This window comes from Capra hircus, chromosome 10, assembly GCF_001704415.2.
Source record: "Capra hircus breed San Clemente chromosome 10, ASM170441v1, whole genome shotgun sequence".
Lineage (NCBI taxonomy): Eukaryota > Metazoa > Chordata > Mammalia > Artiodactyla > Bovidae > Capra > Capra hircus.
The window spans coordinates 77,023,233-77,039,141 of NC_030817.1; the positions used below are offsets into that span (position 1 = coordinate 77,023,233).

Below are 15,909 nucleotides of genomic sequence, written 5' to 3' on the forward strand. Positions count from 1 at the left end.
ATTTCAGACAGTATGAACAGGTAACAGTATATTCAGAAGTGGACTATTTTATCAAAGCCTTAAAATTGTACATGTTCTTAAAAAAAAAAACCTCATGCATATTCTGTAACTCAATAATCTTACCTCTGAGAACTTATCTGAAGGAATCAAGGATGTGGATAGATTACAGTGAAAAATTGGAAAATAAAACACATAATATGAGACTAAATGAATTTCAGTACAACAGTCTAACTGAAAACAAGCAACAACTTAAAAAAAAAAATAATTTATTGGGAATTCTGTCAGTCCAGAGGTTAAGAATCCATACTTCCACTGGAGGGGGCACAAGCTCATCACTGGCTGGGGAAATAAGACCCTGCAAGCTGCATGGCACAGCCAAAATTATATATAATAATAAAAAAATAACTTGATACCAAGAGATTTTCAAGATGTTAAGCATACACAATACATATATTAACTAGAAGACTACGCACTAAAGTGCTAAGACATCTCAGGATATGGTAAGATCATGAGGTTTTAGAATACTCTTTTCTCCCAATCTTTCTTTAATACTGTAACAGTTTCTTAACTTTTTTTGTTCTGTAAAGACAGTTTCATGCTACCCTGGAATTTAATGATTATATGGCTTGGTGTAGTCGTCAAAGCTTTTCTATAAATTTCTTGACAGAAGTTAGAAAAGTTGAGCGCTTCCCCTCCTTAATGCAATTCACAACTATGTAAAATCAAGGAAATGGGCATCTTTAGGACAACAAAACTTTCACTAGATGTTGCATTCTGTAATTTGGTGTTTCTCATTCTATGTCTGTTGGCAGTCCCGACACACAGATATTGGGTATAATTCCCTGTGTACATGTGCTTAGTTGCCTTCAGTCATGTTCAATGCATGTGACAGAATGCAGTGCAGCCTGCCAGGCTCCTCTGTCCATGGGATTCTCCAGGGAAAAATACTACGCCCTCCTCCAGGGAATCTTCCTGACCCAGGGATCAAAACTTACAGGGATTCCCTGGTGGCTCAGATGGTAAAGTGTCTGCCTGCAATGCAGGAGACCCAGGTTCAATTCCTGAGTCGGGATGATCCCCTGGAGAAGGAAATGGCAATGCACTCCAGCACTCTTGCCCGGAAAATCCCATGGACGGAGGAGCCTGACAGGCTACAGTCTTACATCTAAGCTGCACTGGCAGGCAGGTTCTTCACCAGCAATGCCGCCTATATTTACTAAACAGTAAATCCTTGCTCATCTATTTTATGTTTAGTAGTTTCTACCAGTTAATTCCATACTCTTACTAATGTGTCCTCCTCACCCATCATTAAATGTTAAGTCACCTCTATTCTAGGAGTGTTACATCACACTTTACGGAGAGGGGAAAAATACAGCATTTAAAAACCTATCATATTCTTAACTAGAACAACTTCTATACAGGAAAACTCCCCATCAACAACTGTTTCCTCAGAATATTTTAAACCATTTGGAAAAAAGTTCCTGAATCTGTAAGCATTAGGAGTAAGAGACTGCTTTTCATAGCAAAAGAATTACTTCAGTAAGGTCAATAAATCTTGACTGTTTTCAGCAAAACATTTGAGAAAAAGCAAACATAGCAATCTAGGTGAAAGAAATTCATTTTTCTGTTTTGTTATGTCTCAAAAGCTGGGAAAAGAAAAAAATGGTCATAACTTAAGAGCCACCTTGACCTGTAAAGTTACATTTTTCAAATGTTTCAGCTATCATTTATTGCCGAGAAATAATTACACATTGGTCACATTATATATGATTTCCCTAAGAGCTCAGATAATTCAAAATACACACATTTCAGGATGGCATGTATATCTGATTACTAGCTTAAGTGGCTCAGACATTTATTCAGATTGCTTGATGGAAATTACTTGATTTTTAATTCTATTTGGGAAGAGTCATTATTCAAAATTTGTACATGAGTCATCTTTAATACTGCATTATCTCAAATTTACATAAAATGTGGCTACTTTATGACCCTCAGCTATGCTCCCCGAAGAGCAAAATCACTTGTCAGGAAGTCTATTAAAATTTCCAATTTCCAAGTAATAAAAAGGAGTGAAAGGGTAGGACATTGTATTCTGTATTTCTAAGAAGCTTCCAGATAATGATAATGATATGCTACTGCTGTGGATCACAGTCTGAATAGCAAGGGTCAACAATACTTACACATAAGACTTCATTATCTTGTAGAAAGCTTCAATGTTATCAGTGAACTCAAACTGAACCTTTAGTAACAACAAATAAACTTTTTAAAGTCTCACCAGGAGACAAAATCAGGGGAAAAAAATCAAGACTTTTCAGATTTTGCAAAGATAATACTATAGTTTTGCTATGTAACAGCGAGTGGGATCTGGGCAAGCATCCAGCTACCAGATATAATACATTAATATTTCTGCAATAATACATAAGCATAGTCACTAAATATAACAAAGACTATAAATAATCTCATGTCAGTTGAAGTCAGGTTCTGTGATCAAACTGATGAAAAACTGTCACAGATTTCTGAATTGAGAACAAAAGATCTGATGGTACAACAAAATAATTTTTAATAAGCAAACCCAACTTAAAGTTACTACATCATTCTCCATCTCTCAGATCCAAGCAACTAACACACAATCCCAGAATTCAGCAGTAAAATGTGTATGTGTGCTAAGTTGCTTCAGTCGTGTCTGTTTGTGACCCTATCGACTATAGCCTGCCAGGCTGCTCTGTCCATGGCATTCTCCAAGCAAGAATACTGGAGTGGATTGCCATTTCTTCCTCCAGGGGACCTTCGTAACACAGGGATTGAACCAGAGTTTCTTACGTCTCATGCATTGGCAGGCAGGTTCTTTACCACTAGCGCCACTTGGGAAGCCCAAAATGTATATTAAGTACAGCAAATTCCATCTTTTGCTAGCCTGAAAACTCAATTTTATCACACATGAGGATAATCATTACCAAGCTTCTCACTCAAAATTTTACACTTATCTCTGATTAATAGAAGTTTCCAAATTCTAGGAAGGAATAAGCAAAACATAACATGTAAGCAAAAAAACAGTCATCCAAATTACCATTTCCATAGAAAAAAACACAACTAGAGAATGCCTTATTCAGCCCTCAGAGTAGTACCTTAGGGTCTTCAAATATATTACATGTTTCTGTGTGTTAAGAGTCCTTATCTTTCAAAGAAACACTGAAATAGCTATAGATGAAATAAATCAATTATTTATTCACTTCAAAATAACATGAAGGGAAGGGAATGGATGCAGATATAGATAAAAACAAGATTACCCCCAATTTGCCAAAGCTGGACAAGTTCCTAGCAACTAACCTGGCAGCAGCCTTTTACTCAGAAAATGTATTAACTCTTTAAACATTGTTACTCTTCAATTAATAGACTTATCAAACATGAAAACATTTAAATTTCAGGACCAAACCCTGAAACATAATGAAAAAGACTCAAGAAATTAACAAAATTAGAAGTCAAATATTAGTGGTCACTTACATTAAGTAAATTATTTTTACCTTTTTCAGAGAGCAACCTACATTGAAGCTTTTAAAACATGCATGCTCTTGAAGTTATACTTCTAGGGCTTAATTCTAAGCAAATAACTAAGGGTTATTCACAAAATCTTAGCTGTTAAGACTGTTCAATTGCTTTTAAAAGGAAAAACCTAAGAACTCAACAATAGAGTATGCAATAGTAAGCAAGAACATTGTGTAAGTATGCAATGTAATACTATGCAGTTATTAAAATCTTTAGGAGAGCTGTATCTAATAACATCTTATATTGATGTTATGTTCATGCTGGGAAAAAAAAAAAAAGACTACTTAAATATATGTGTCATATGTAGGGAGCCTTCCAGGTGGTTTGGTGGTAAATAATCCGCCTGCCAATGCAGGAGACACAGGAGACGCAGGTTCAATCCCTGGGTCAGGAAGAGCCCGTGGAGGAGCAAAGGGCAACCCATTCCAGTATTCTTGCCTGGGAAATCCCATAGACAGGAGTCATATGTAGGACATTACTTTTTCAAAAGCATACATACACCAAAAAAAAATAAGAAAAAGTCTGAAAGGACACATCAAAACTTTCATTCTGGATGGTAAGTACGCCTTTTTGATGGGCCTCCATTGCATTTTCTAAATTTTATATATACATGCATTGCTTAATTTGGATTAAGGCTAAAATAAAGATGGGGGTAACTTCTTTTAAAATCCGCATCAATCAAGTCATCTGATTAATCTTCCTTTTAAATTCTTAGTAAAACTACATCTTAACACAAACCATTAATTCCAACACAGGAAGCCAACAAACTTTCAAGGATTAACAAGGGAAATTTTTTCCTTGGAAAGCACACTTTACTACCTCAATTTTAGCTGTAAAGTTTCTTAAAGTTATCACAAAACTACTAAGGCAAAGACACTATGGTTACACAATTTTCAGAATTCAGAATTTAGTAAGAGGACTAAGGGAGATTTTTCATTTAACATGTACTCAACTATTCCTAAATGTTATTCCAGACAAGTTAAAAAAGCCTAGACTGGTTCAATGAATTTCCAGGGAGTTATATTAGTGCTGAAACCAACTCAAAAGCCATAGGTTAATCTAAACAATAAACAGGAAGAGTATTTCAGAAAGGTCAAACTAGAATCAGATTAGATAGGAAGAAAAACTCAGATGCCCTTTAATCTACTATATGTGTGCTCAGTCGTGTCTGACTCTTTGAGACTCCACAGATGAAGCCCACCAGGTTCCTCTGTCCACGGAATTTTCCAGGCAAGAGTACTGGAGTGGATTGCCATTTCCTAGTCCAGGGGATCTCCCCAACCCAAGGATGGAACCTGTGTCTCCTCCATTTGCAGGCAGATTCTTGACCACTGAGTCACCTAGGAAGCCCTTAGTCTACTGTGTTAGTTCCTTAGTCATACCCAACTCTTTTCAACCCCATGGACTGTAGCCCACCAGACTCCTCTGTCCATGAGATTTTCCAGGCAAGGATACTGGAGTGGGTTGCCATTTCCTTTCCTATGGCTACTGCTTAAAAATAGCTATGTATTCCCAGTAGAGCATAAATCCTTAAAAAATGACAAAGTTCTTTCAAATTTTTATTAAAGCTCCATCACCAGCAATACATCAGCCTACATCCTCAAATGCTAATGGGACTCATTCCATCACAGGCAAACCTAATTTAAGGCTGCTTTTACAACTAAAAAAAGTCGCTTACTAAACTACCACAGAAGCCAGTTATGCTATTTATATTCAGACATAAAGTCAAAGAGCTGAAGTATATTGACAATAAGGAGTTTTAGGTTTAATTAGAAGCAACATACTGTTGTGTTGCTCAATAATGGTCTTTGAACACACAAAGCAAGTTTCCTTCTAACCCTAAGTCCTTCCCGCTTGTCCAGAAGTAATCCATCAATGGTGTTTCACGTTTATTTTTCCAGATATTTCTCTGTATCTTACACAGAAGAAAATAAACTTCTATAATATGTGAGCTGATGAAAAGTGCTAAAGAGCAGTTAGAAGGCTAAGTGAGAGAAAACACTGAGGTGATGACCTTTGAGTAAGAACGAAAATGAACTGAGGAATCCAACCTGTCTGGGGAAGAACCCCCCCGCCGCCCCCGCCCAAAAAGGCTTCTGAGGTAGGAACATTTAGTATATCCAAATCTCAGTTAAGGAGGCCAGTGTGGCTGAAGCAGAGTAGCATACAATTAACGAGGAGGAGGTGCGTAACAGATCATACAGCACATCCTGTAAATCGCAATACAATTCTGACTTGAATGCTGAACTAGGCAGCTATTAAGTGAGTTTCAAACCAGAAACTCAGGTAATACATTTTCAAACATTATTATTCTAACAGGATCAACCTAGCTACCACACACTGGGGTGGAGGTATAAAAGAAATAAAATCTATTGCAATAATGTGTCAAAGACAAATGATGACTTGAAATTGGATCAAGTCGTGGTGAATCCTGGTTATAATTTAAAGGCAGAAATGACAGTGTTTTCTACAATGCCAAAGATGAGGTATGAGAGAAAAAAAAAGTCAAGGATGGCTAACCAAAGTCTGGCTTGACATGAAAACACCAGTTTCATTAACTGAAACGGGCAACACTGCAGAAGAAACTGGTTTGAGAAAAGAGCAGGAGCCCAGTTTTGGACTTTTAAACTAATACATACTTAACACTCACAGAAGCTGTCAGGTGGGTAACTGGATAGAGACAATAAAGAGAAGTCCAGGCTGGTGATATATGTTTGGGCATCATCAGCTTATAGATAGTATAGAAAATCATGTGACTGAATGAAATGACCCAGGGAAGTGTGAGTAGAAAAGTGAAGTGGAAGAACTGAACCACAGAGCCAAGTGGGAGAAGGAATAGCCAGAAAGAGAATAAAACCTGGAAGCTAAGTAAAAAATAGTTTTAAAAAGTGGCAGCTCAACTGGTTAAATCATACCAAATAGCATGATAAGGATTGAAAGGACCACTGGATTTAGCAAATCCGTCTGGGTTACACATTTTTTAAAACCATAAATTATATGATTACTTTTTTCTCCCAACTGAAACTCACTTTTAAATGTTTATTATTTCCCTAAAGAATGTTGCTACAACCAAAGAGTCTTCAGAATTATACTACAAGCCTGTATCTACCCAAATAATTACCTTGGATACTTCATGCTATTTAAACTGTTGTAAACTGAACAAAATAGTTTAACAATAACATTTTGCTGAAAACTTGCTAAAAACAGAAGTCCAGAGCTGTTTTTTGTTTTAGGCATTTTAATCAAATTAAAGAGGTTTTTCTAGAATACTTCACATGTCAAGTACAGTCAGTCTAGTATGATTAAGACTTGATATCTATAGTTTTAACTGCTCGGGTTGAATCCATACCTCACTTGACATTTATTAGGTATGTCTAAATTTGGGCAAATTATGCAAATCTGTGCTCGAATAGTCTCATCTCCAAAATGTTAAAGACAGTAATATTTACATAAGGTTACGATAATTAAGTTAACACAGGAACTTTAACAGTAATGGACAAATGGTTAAGTTTCCCGTTTACCACTTTCAAGAAACAAGTTTTTGTACTGCATTTTTCCTTTCAAATAGGAAAGCTATTATGCCAGGTCTGACTCAACAGGGATGTTAGAGAAATAACTTTCTAAAGCCTAACTAAATATCCTCTTCAAACTCTTGTTCATTAATACACACAAAGAAATCTCATTTCAAAACCAGGCCAAGTACCCTCAGGCCTAGGATTACTACCTTCTTCAAAAGATGAATAGATAGTGGCCTATTTTAACAAGTCTTCTAACCTAGTCTTCAGTCCTACTTACACTTAGTCTTCATTACTAACATTACCCACACAACTGCCAAAAGGAAATTTCAATAAAGTAACCAGATCTCTCCAATCTCCAAAGTCCTCAAACAAATTCCTATTGTGTCTGAAGTAATCTAGATATTAAACATGGGCCCATATACTATGCTTGGTTCTCGCCTACCTTTCCAACTTCATGTCTTTTCTCTGTATTCCTGGTGACTTATTTTATAGTAGGATTTCTTGCACTGAGGCCAACTCCCTCCTACCCAACCCACCCTCACCCATCTGGGCTTTCTAAGATAATCCAACTTCTGACCTCAATTTCAACATAAGCCAGCTCCTAAGGTCTCTTTGCTGGCAGCACCCTTTCACTGCCATATCTGTATCTGGCTCCCCGAACTATCATCTCTTTTCCTTCATGGGTCTAGACTGTGAAAGTGCTATTCTTTTCTCTCTCCTCTCAATGGTCTATAATACTCAAGAGGGCAAGAGACAGTATGTTTTGTTCACCTGTATATGCCCAAGCCTAGTGGTGATTTTCAGATAAGCACTCAAATGTTTAATAAACAACATTTCTAACTTGAAAGCTGGGAATCTTCCCAAATCTGTCACTCTTCCTATCACAGCCACCACCAAATCCTAAATTTAATGGTTCCTAATCCCAGTACCATTGCTTTTGGCAGTGATATTTGCCCAGTGAACTGGCCAGTAAAGCCAGTTCATTATTCTTCCCTCTATTCCAGTTTCTTACTCATCACCTATTCCAATCTCATTCTCCTCTATGGCCATTTCCTCATGGCTATTACAATGACATTTCTAAAAATGAAAATCTGATATCATTCCTCAGTTCAGAATCTTTTAATAGTCATCAGTTTCTGGATAAAGTACAAAATTCTTGGCGTGGTATTAAAATTTTTATAATCTGGCCATTACTCTCTAAAAGCCTTTCCTGACCTCTTTTAAGAGTCAATGAGGTGCCCATCTATTCCACAGTTCTATAGGCTCTGTGCCTACCTTTAACCACAGTGACATTATATCATCCATCCATCTCTCTCAAAAGGTTATGAGTCCCTGAAGAACCATTATACTTTTTTGCATTCCGCAAACCAGAAGAACATGACCCATAAAATAATGGATTTGTAAAAGGGTATCAATAAAACCTGGACCTAAAAGAAAATTTTCCATTCCTCTTCCAGGTAACCTCACAACATTTTACTTAATTTTCTCCCATTTTGCTTTCCTTTGAGGCTGCCTTCAGTTTTCACTTCAACCAGATTTTACTTTCAATAGGAGTAAGGGGAGGGGTCAAGTATGTGATCCACTCCAGTACACACAGCTAAATATACCTTTAAAAGCCACTCTACTTCTCCCCTGGCCTTACCCCAGCTCAATATTAAAGCAACTCTCAAGTGAATTATCAAAACGTTTCACCGTTGTCAGTAAAATATTACTGTGTGTTAGTCACTCAGTTGTATCCTACTCTCTGCGATTTCTACAGGTTGCTATTATTTTTAACACTTTGACTATCCACATCCTTATTAATCTCTGCATTTTTCTTGTGAATATTCAGTCTCATTAACCTTTGGAACACAGTCGATTCCCTAATATGTAGCTGGGCCAGAAGTAATCACTGAAAAAGAGGTCAATCCTTGATCTTTCCTGGTTTGGATACAGAGATTATACAGATTTTCCTGCTGAGGTTAAAAAGTCTATTTATCCTTTTCTTTTAAAAAAATCTTCCAGTCAGATAGCATTTCAATATCAAAGCATGTTTCCTGTGGGTTGATTCATGCTAAATTTTAATGATAAAAAAGCCTAAATAGAATAGAATCCAAATTTATTGTCACAATCTAAAGATTACTCTAAATGACAGAAAATGTTTACTAATTTGCAATAACCTAAGAAAAAATGAACACCTAACATTTTTGTCTTGCTGATTACTAAAACATGTCATTTTCATTCTAAAATATATGTAAACTTCAGCTGCTCTTTGCTTTATGAAAAACCCTCAGCACCCCAAGTTTGACACTCCTAATTCCATTAGTATAAAAAACCCTGAAGGGTCCTTCCTTAGGAAGCATCTTTTGAGATACACACACAAAAGCTAACCTAAACATTTCCAGAAGCTATCACCTGTACCACACCAACTTAAACAGGTGTTATTGCCTAGTCTTTCCAATGAAACCAAGTGGACCTCACACCTCTTACCATCACCCAGGAAGGGTGTGCATCTGTTCCGAAGGCCCCCCTGGCTCCAGGTCATCCTGGCTGCTGCTGCTCCAGGCTGGGCATCCATGTTGCTGCAGCTTGTGGTTTGTGATGATGGGTAGTGTACAGGAAAAGCAGGATGGGATTTCAAGGGAAACAGGAGGGGGATGGCTTTCTGAGAAAATGCCATCACCATCATAGGTGTTAAGTAATACCACACACATTTTATTGCAGCACAGTTTAAAAATTTAACAAATGAAAGATTAAAAATAAAAAAAAACAAAAATAAAAAAATAAAAAATACAGACGTCCAGAGATGCTCTAAAACAGTTAAGTTAAAGATCAGGAAAAATAAGGTCACAGACTTAACAGCCAGTAAAATTCTTTCGAGCGTGGGGAAGGGGATAAGGGCAAGGGGGGAGGGTTGGGAGAGAAAAGGTTTATGTGATCAATCCACTTAAAAATGCTAATGCCTTCACTTTCTCTCCCAAGATGTAAAACTCCAAAGTCAATCAGGAGGCCGGAGAAATTCTTAATGAACATTCAGAAAAACTCGATTTTAATCCGGTTAAAAATCATCAGTGTCATTATCATCATCATCATCACCATCATTAAGTATAATAAATAATAGTAACTAGTAACAACAATAAAAAGGAAATCAGCGGAAAGTCAGGAAAAATGTAAAAAAAAAATTGGAATAACTTACTGTAGCTGAAGATCAAAAAAATCTCACTGTAAAAAAACAAAAATAAAAATAGCCCAGATTAGAAAAACGGGAGGTGCAAAAATGTCAAGTCAGTAAAGTTCATTTCTTTTCTCTTTCCAAAAGCAGTTTCCACAAAAACCGCAAGGGTAAAGTTCTCAGTAGCAGACAAGCAAAGCCCTTTCCACATCATCAATCAATCTTAAAAATACACGAGGAAGTAGAGAGGTCAGTTTATGAGAGGCTAAAAGGCTCCTCCTCCTCTAACCCAATTGCTGCAGAAAAAATAGAAATAGAAATTTAAAAATTACATCTTAAATCCAAGTCCCGTTTTTGGAAACAATTGAAAAAAAAAAAACCACCTGTAAATTTGCCGTAGTGCACACCAAGTTGCATCATTATGTTTAAAATGTCTTTATAAAATCAATTTTGGAATGGGAATGTGTGTGTTCTGGAAGGGTGGGGAAGGGAGGTTAAAAATCAAAGCTGAGCTCCAGTGAGTAGGGATGGGGTTCGCCTTGCTGCCCTGTGAAAGGAGAAGGGACAGATTGAGTCAGAGTTCCTCAGAAATGTTGTGCCCTAAACCCCCAAGACAGAAACATCTGTCCATTTCATGTAACATTCTGGTAAAACATAACATCCCACTGGATGGGGAGAGCCTCTATAGAATTATCACCTCTACCAGTGACTGGCTTCACAATTCTTCAATGTCAGTAGGTGACTATTTTAATTACATATGCACCTGTATTCCCTTAAGGGTCTCAAAAAAATATCCACATTCAAACACTCCTCTTGATAATCAGTTTGGCCAAAGAGAATTTAGAAAAACCAGATAAACAGAGATGAAGTGAACAAATGTCAAACATCAGAAAGCAGATCTGTGTTTTAAATTTTAGGCCCAGGTAGCTCTTCCTACCATACAAACTGAAGGGGAAGGGTCTACTCTGAAGATACATACTAAAGATGACATGTAGTCTCAAAACCAATGAGTGGTCAATCTGTAAAACCTGACAGAATCTGTCAGGGAAACAGTTTAAATCAAGAGCACATTAATCCACTCAGTAACAAAATGAAAAGTCAGATGAAGGAAAAAAGATTATTATGGCTACTGACTACACAATGTTAAAAAAAAAACAGGCAAAAAGGTGTTTGTTTCTTTGTGGTCCCACTGTTTACAAAGAGTACATACTGCTAATTCCAAGATAGCAATTCTAAGAATCTGACACATACCGTCACAACAGACTGGCTAAGATTTGCAATTAGATTGTAGGTCTTTGAACAATAAGAATGACTGTACTTGCATTTTAATATTCAGCCATGAGGTTTTATTCTCCTTTCCAAATGTCAGTAAACTAAAAAAAATTAAGCTGAGCTTTTAAATAGTGTTCCTTAAGTCAATTACAAATTAATGACTAAAGCAATGGAAAAGGTACTATTAAATCTATTTTTGAGAATTAGCAAACCAAATAAGCTACTTTTACGCTTAGACTGTGTTAAATTTTAACTGATGTGTTAAATGCTACAAATGTACAAACTATTAAAAAAAGTTACAGAAAATGTACAATTATTTGAATGTACATTCAAACATACATTTTGAATGTGTAAGTGTAAGGGATGTTCAGTTATGGTGAGACATTCAGTTTTCTTCTTTGGAATCACAGCCTGAACTTGGTACTCAATAATGTCAGGATGCTAAATAACTGGTTCAGCTACAAACAAATCCTCTGCAAACATGTTATAAGATTAAAAAGTAATGTAAAACATTTACACCTTTCAAATTTAAGAACTTAAGATGTCTTCCAAGATACTATGCTTAATTGATGAGCTAACCCTCATAAAAATGATTAACCAAGTTGAACACCTAATTGTAACTTTCGCAATTAATAGTACACCTGTAGCTTATACTTTGTCATATCTCTAGATTTGCACACCTTCTTCTTAAGGGGTATTCTCAAAGTGAGGGCTGCCAACCAAGATAGCGTGGCACATACTAGAAATGCACATTAACAGGGTCTACCCCAGACTGACTTTATTAGAAAGTGGTGATGGAGAGCCCAGCAATGTTTTAACCAGCCCTCTTGCTGGTCCTAATGTCTGCTCATGTTTAAGAACCACTGTGTAGAGTTTAATAAGGAATCTCTATCCCCTAATTAGGATCAAAACATAGTAACTCGAAAATTATAACCTACCACACTAAATGCTATACCATAAAGCCCTACAGAAATCCCTTTTCCCTTTATAAACCTCAGATTTCCAATGTCTAAGAGAACACATGCAGCTATGCTACATCTTAAAGCTCTGATTTTCACCATAGTCAACTATCTAGTAAATCTATTCTGTACAAAATTTTAAGCCTCCCTGGTCCCAATGAGAATGAATGAGTATACATTAAGTATGAGCAAATAATGTTCCCCAAAGACAACTAATTAAATGATCTGAAGACTGAAATACTGTTATTAAGACAGTTAACAGTAATTACTAATATACAAAAACTGCTGTCAACAATAAAACTATTTCTGTACACTATTTAGCCTTCTGGCAAAAAATCACTTGAATTACAGAAAACAGTCATTAAGAGGTAAGAAGTCTAAGTCGCTTCAGTCGTGTCCGACTCTGTGTGACCCCACAGACGGCAGCCCACCAGGCTCCCCTGTCCCTGGGATTCTCCAGGCAAGAACACTGGAGTGGTTTGCCATGTCCTTCTCCAATGCATGAAAGCGAAAAGTGAAAGTGAAGTCGCTCAGTCATGTCTGACTCTTCTGCGACCCCATGGACTGCAGCCTACCAGGCTCCTTTGCCCATGGGATTTTCCAGGCAAGAGTACTGGGGTGCCATCGCCTTCTCCATGAGGATAGAGACTGTACCTTTTTTCCTGTTTCCCTGGTTCGCAATAACAACATCATTCTGGTGGGGAAAGCAGACCAGTTTTTGGCAGCCCTGGTGGGAAAGGCGGATCTTGCATTTACCTAGGTTGGGGGCAGGAGGACCCTCTCTGGAGGGAATGCTAAAGGGGTATACATGAGTAAGACAGGAGGCTTTGGGTTCACACACCCCCGTGACAACAGGGCAGGCTGGGCTGGAGGCCTTGCCCTTGAGTTTTTGAAGCCCCAGGGCTCTTCTTAAGACCCCTTATAAATATAAAACTAAATTTCATAAAGTTTAACTGATTTTATAAGCAGCAGGAGGGGAAAAATCCAGTTCTCTTAACTCCTAGACCAGGGTTCTTTCAACTGTCACACTTCCCACTTGACATCTCACACATCCACCAGTTAAATTAATCTTTAAGATTAGAAAAATTAGCTATTTTGGAGCTTATTCCGTGTTTCTAACAGCAATTCCATCCAAAACAAGGTCACACAACTATGCAAAACCCTCTGGAGACCTAATCAGGAATAATGTGTGTTTATATCCTCTACCAAAGAAAACAGCAGGAGGCATGAGCATGGGAAACACAGAGTCCTCCAGCTTAAGCCACCCTTCTTAAATCCCTCTTCTCCAGCCAACATGAAAATGTTACTAATGCCTATCTATTTGAAATCAAATCTACAGTTATTTCAGATATTAATTTTGTGGCCAAATCATTCCAGATGAGTGATATTAAACTGTTACCTTGGTACATGCTGATCCTAAGGAACCCATTTCTAACACCTCAAGGCAAGAAAAGTGCACTTCAAATAATTTTATTTCCATCTAAGAATTTAACCATTCTTAAATACTGATTTCCTACATTTCTCATTTGCCAACAATATTAGGCGTATGATTTCCTAAATCAACCAATTATTGCCCTTTTAAAGTCCATGTGACAATCTAAATGCTTAAGCTTTTATTTTTAAGGCAAAGCTTTTGATTCTATTACAAAATCTATATGCTAAGGGATCGATACATAGCTACCTACAGTAACAGTTTTAGCTTCTGTTCCTAAGGGACAAATTTACCCAGTATGGGCTTAAGCTATACTTAACATTACTTTTTCTGAATGTTTAACACATTATGAAAAACAAAATCACCTAAATCTTACACAAAGATCAAAAAAAAGCGATTTCTTGGATAAGTGAATGTGATACTTTGAAACTTATGTAATTTTTAAAAACCTGGCAAAAATTGTTTAGTAATTTTCAGGGCTTAGCAAATAGTAACCACCATAATACCTGCTTAACAAAAAGCATATAGTTATGCATTTTTGCCAACTTTGGGATGGTCCGGAAAATTAATGCCAGATATCCCGAAAATCAAACTTCACAAAATCTTAGGACGTCACATTAATAGACGCAATACTCATAATCTTTTCCCGAAGAGCAGTTTCGGTATTTCCAGTTACCGCTAGTCCTTGCTGTAATGACTTTTAACATCTACGATTTCAACGGGGAGGTAAAGCCACTTAACCTGGAGACCAAATTCCTTACTAGTTCGGCTGATTAATATGACCCAGGCAATCAACACTCATGCCTCGGTTTCTGTCTAAGAAAGATAGTATACCTACCTCAAGCAAGTTCCACTAACTTATATATTTCAAGTGATTTGTAACCTGCAGATAAAAATCCAGCTTTAATTATTACTGTTAATATGTAAATCAGATTACAATTTTTTAAATAAAACTGAAAATATTTCGAGGTCCATCATTTGTTCAGAGAGGCGTAAACTAAAAAGTAATCAGTAAAATATTAAAACTATTGTTTTCATATTTATACCCTGCGGTACGCTCCAGAATTTGGAGGCTTGCGGTACAAAAAATTTCTGCTTGATAACCCTTCCCCATCCCCCACTTAATTTTAAAATTTAACAGGAAGCATCGGCACTACATTAACTTGAACTACATTCATGAGCATCTTTGATCATCCGTTTCACAATCTCAGAGTCCTCATGGTCACCGAAAATTAAAGGACAGCCGTTAACACAAGAAAGCGAAAAAGAAAAACAGCATTTTCCCTGCCGATTGTGGCCTAGAGGACACTGGGTTAAAAATCTACTCAAGGGCTGCGGCCTAGAAAACTCTCCGCGTAAGATCTAATCCCCCAAACCGGAGAATAAATGGGGGCCTGCTTACTCTACCGAGGGGAGGGTTCCCTCGTCCTCTCTCCCACTCCACCTCGCGCTCCCCAAAGAACCCAGCGCTTCCTCTGCTTCCGCTCCCTCCACTTACCAAGAGGGGGAAGGGAGAAGAGATTCGATTCTGAATCTCCTACCCCTGGGTTCTACGTGAAGAAGCCGATTGCTGCTCGAGGTCGGCAACGCGGTCGCAATCGCTCAGTCTTCGCCTCTTCACAAAATGGCCCCCGAGTCTCCTCTGCCGCCGAGGCGAAGGCCTAGGCCCGCCCCTCTTCTGAGAATCCTCCTATTGGCTGCGAGTTTTCTCGCTCCCGCTTCTCATTAGACAGTTCTACCGCTCTTCACAATTCTATCCAATCACAATCAGTAGTGGATTAGACTAATCTAGAGAATTTCCACATGCGTGGGAGAAACTAGTTTGTAACTGGTTATATTTCCTGTCATTTATCTTCTGAGACATGCTTATTGGCCACTGTACCCTGACGAAGCTCTGGGTGGAAACTTGCCTTTGTAAGGCTCACCGCTTCACATCCGGGTATCCGAGATATCTGATTGGGCGGTCTCAGTATCCCATACCTACTCTTCAGAGCGCCTAGAAGGAGGCCCACCCGGATCTCGGAATTCCCGCGG

The 15,909-nt window shown here is 37.7% G+C and overlaps 1 protein-coding gene across 12 annotated transcripts in view; it reads right to left on the minus strand.

Annotated features, from left to right (window-relative positions):
* The window catches only part of HNRNPC (heterogeneous nuclear ribonucleoprotein C (C1/C2)), a 45,276-nt gene extending 29,748 nt beyond the window's left edge, over window positions 1-15,528 (minus strand). For 4 of the 12 annotated variants that reach the window (XM_013966929.2, XM_005685370.3, XM_005685369.3 and 1 more), the window contains exons 1-2: window positions 15,374-15,528; window positions 10,237-10,262 (exon numbers count right to left, since the gene is read on the minus strand). The gene's annotated coding sequence lies outside the window, so the exon portion shown is untranslated. Of the gene's footprint in view, window positions 1-9,523; window positions 10,143-10,236; window positions 10,263-10,595; window positions 10,760-14,713; window positions 14,759-15,373 lie in introns of those variants that run through there. The other 8 variants (XM_018054549.1, XM_018054547.1, XM_005685371.3 and 5 more) reach the window with 6 other exon arrangements.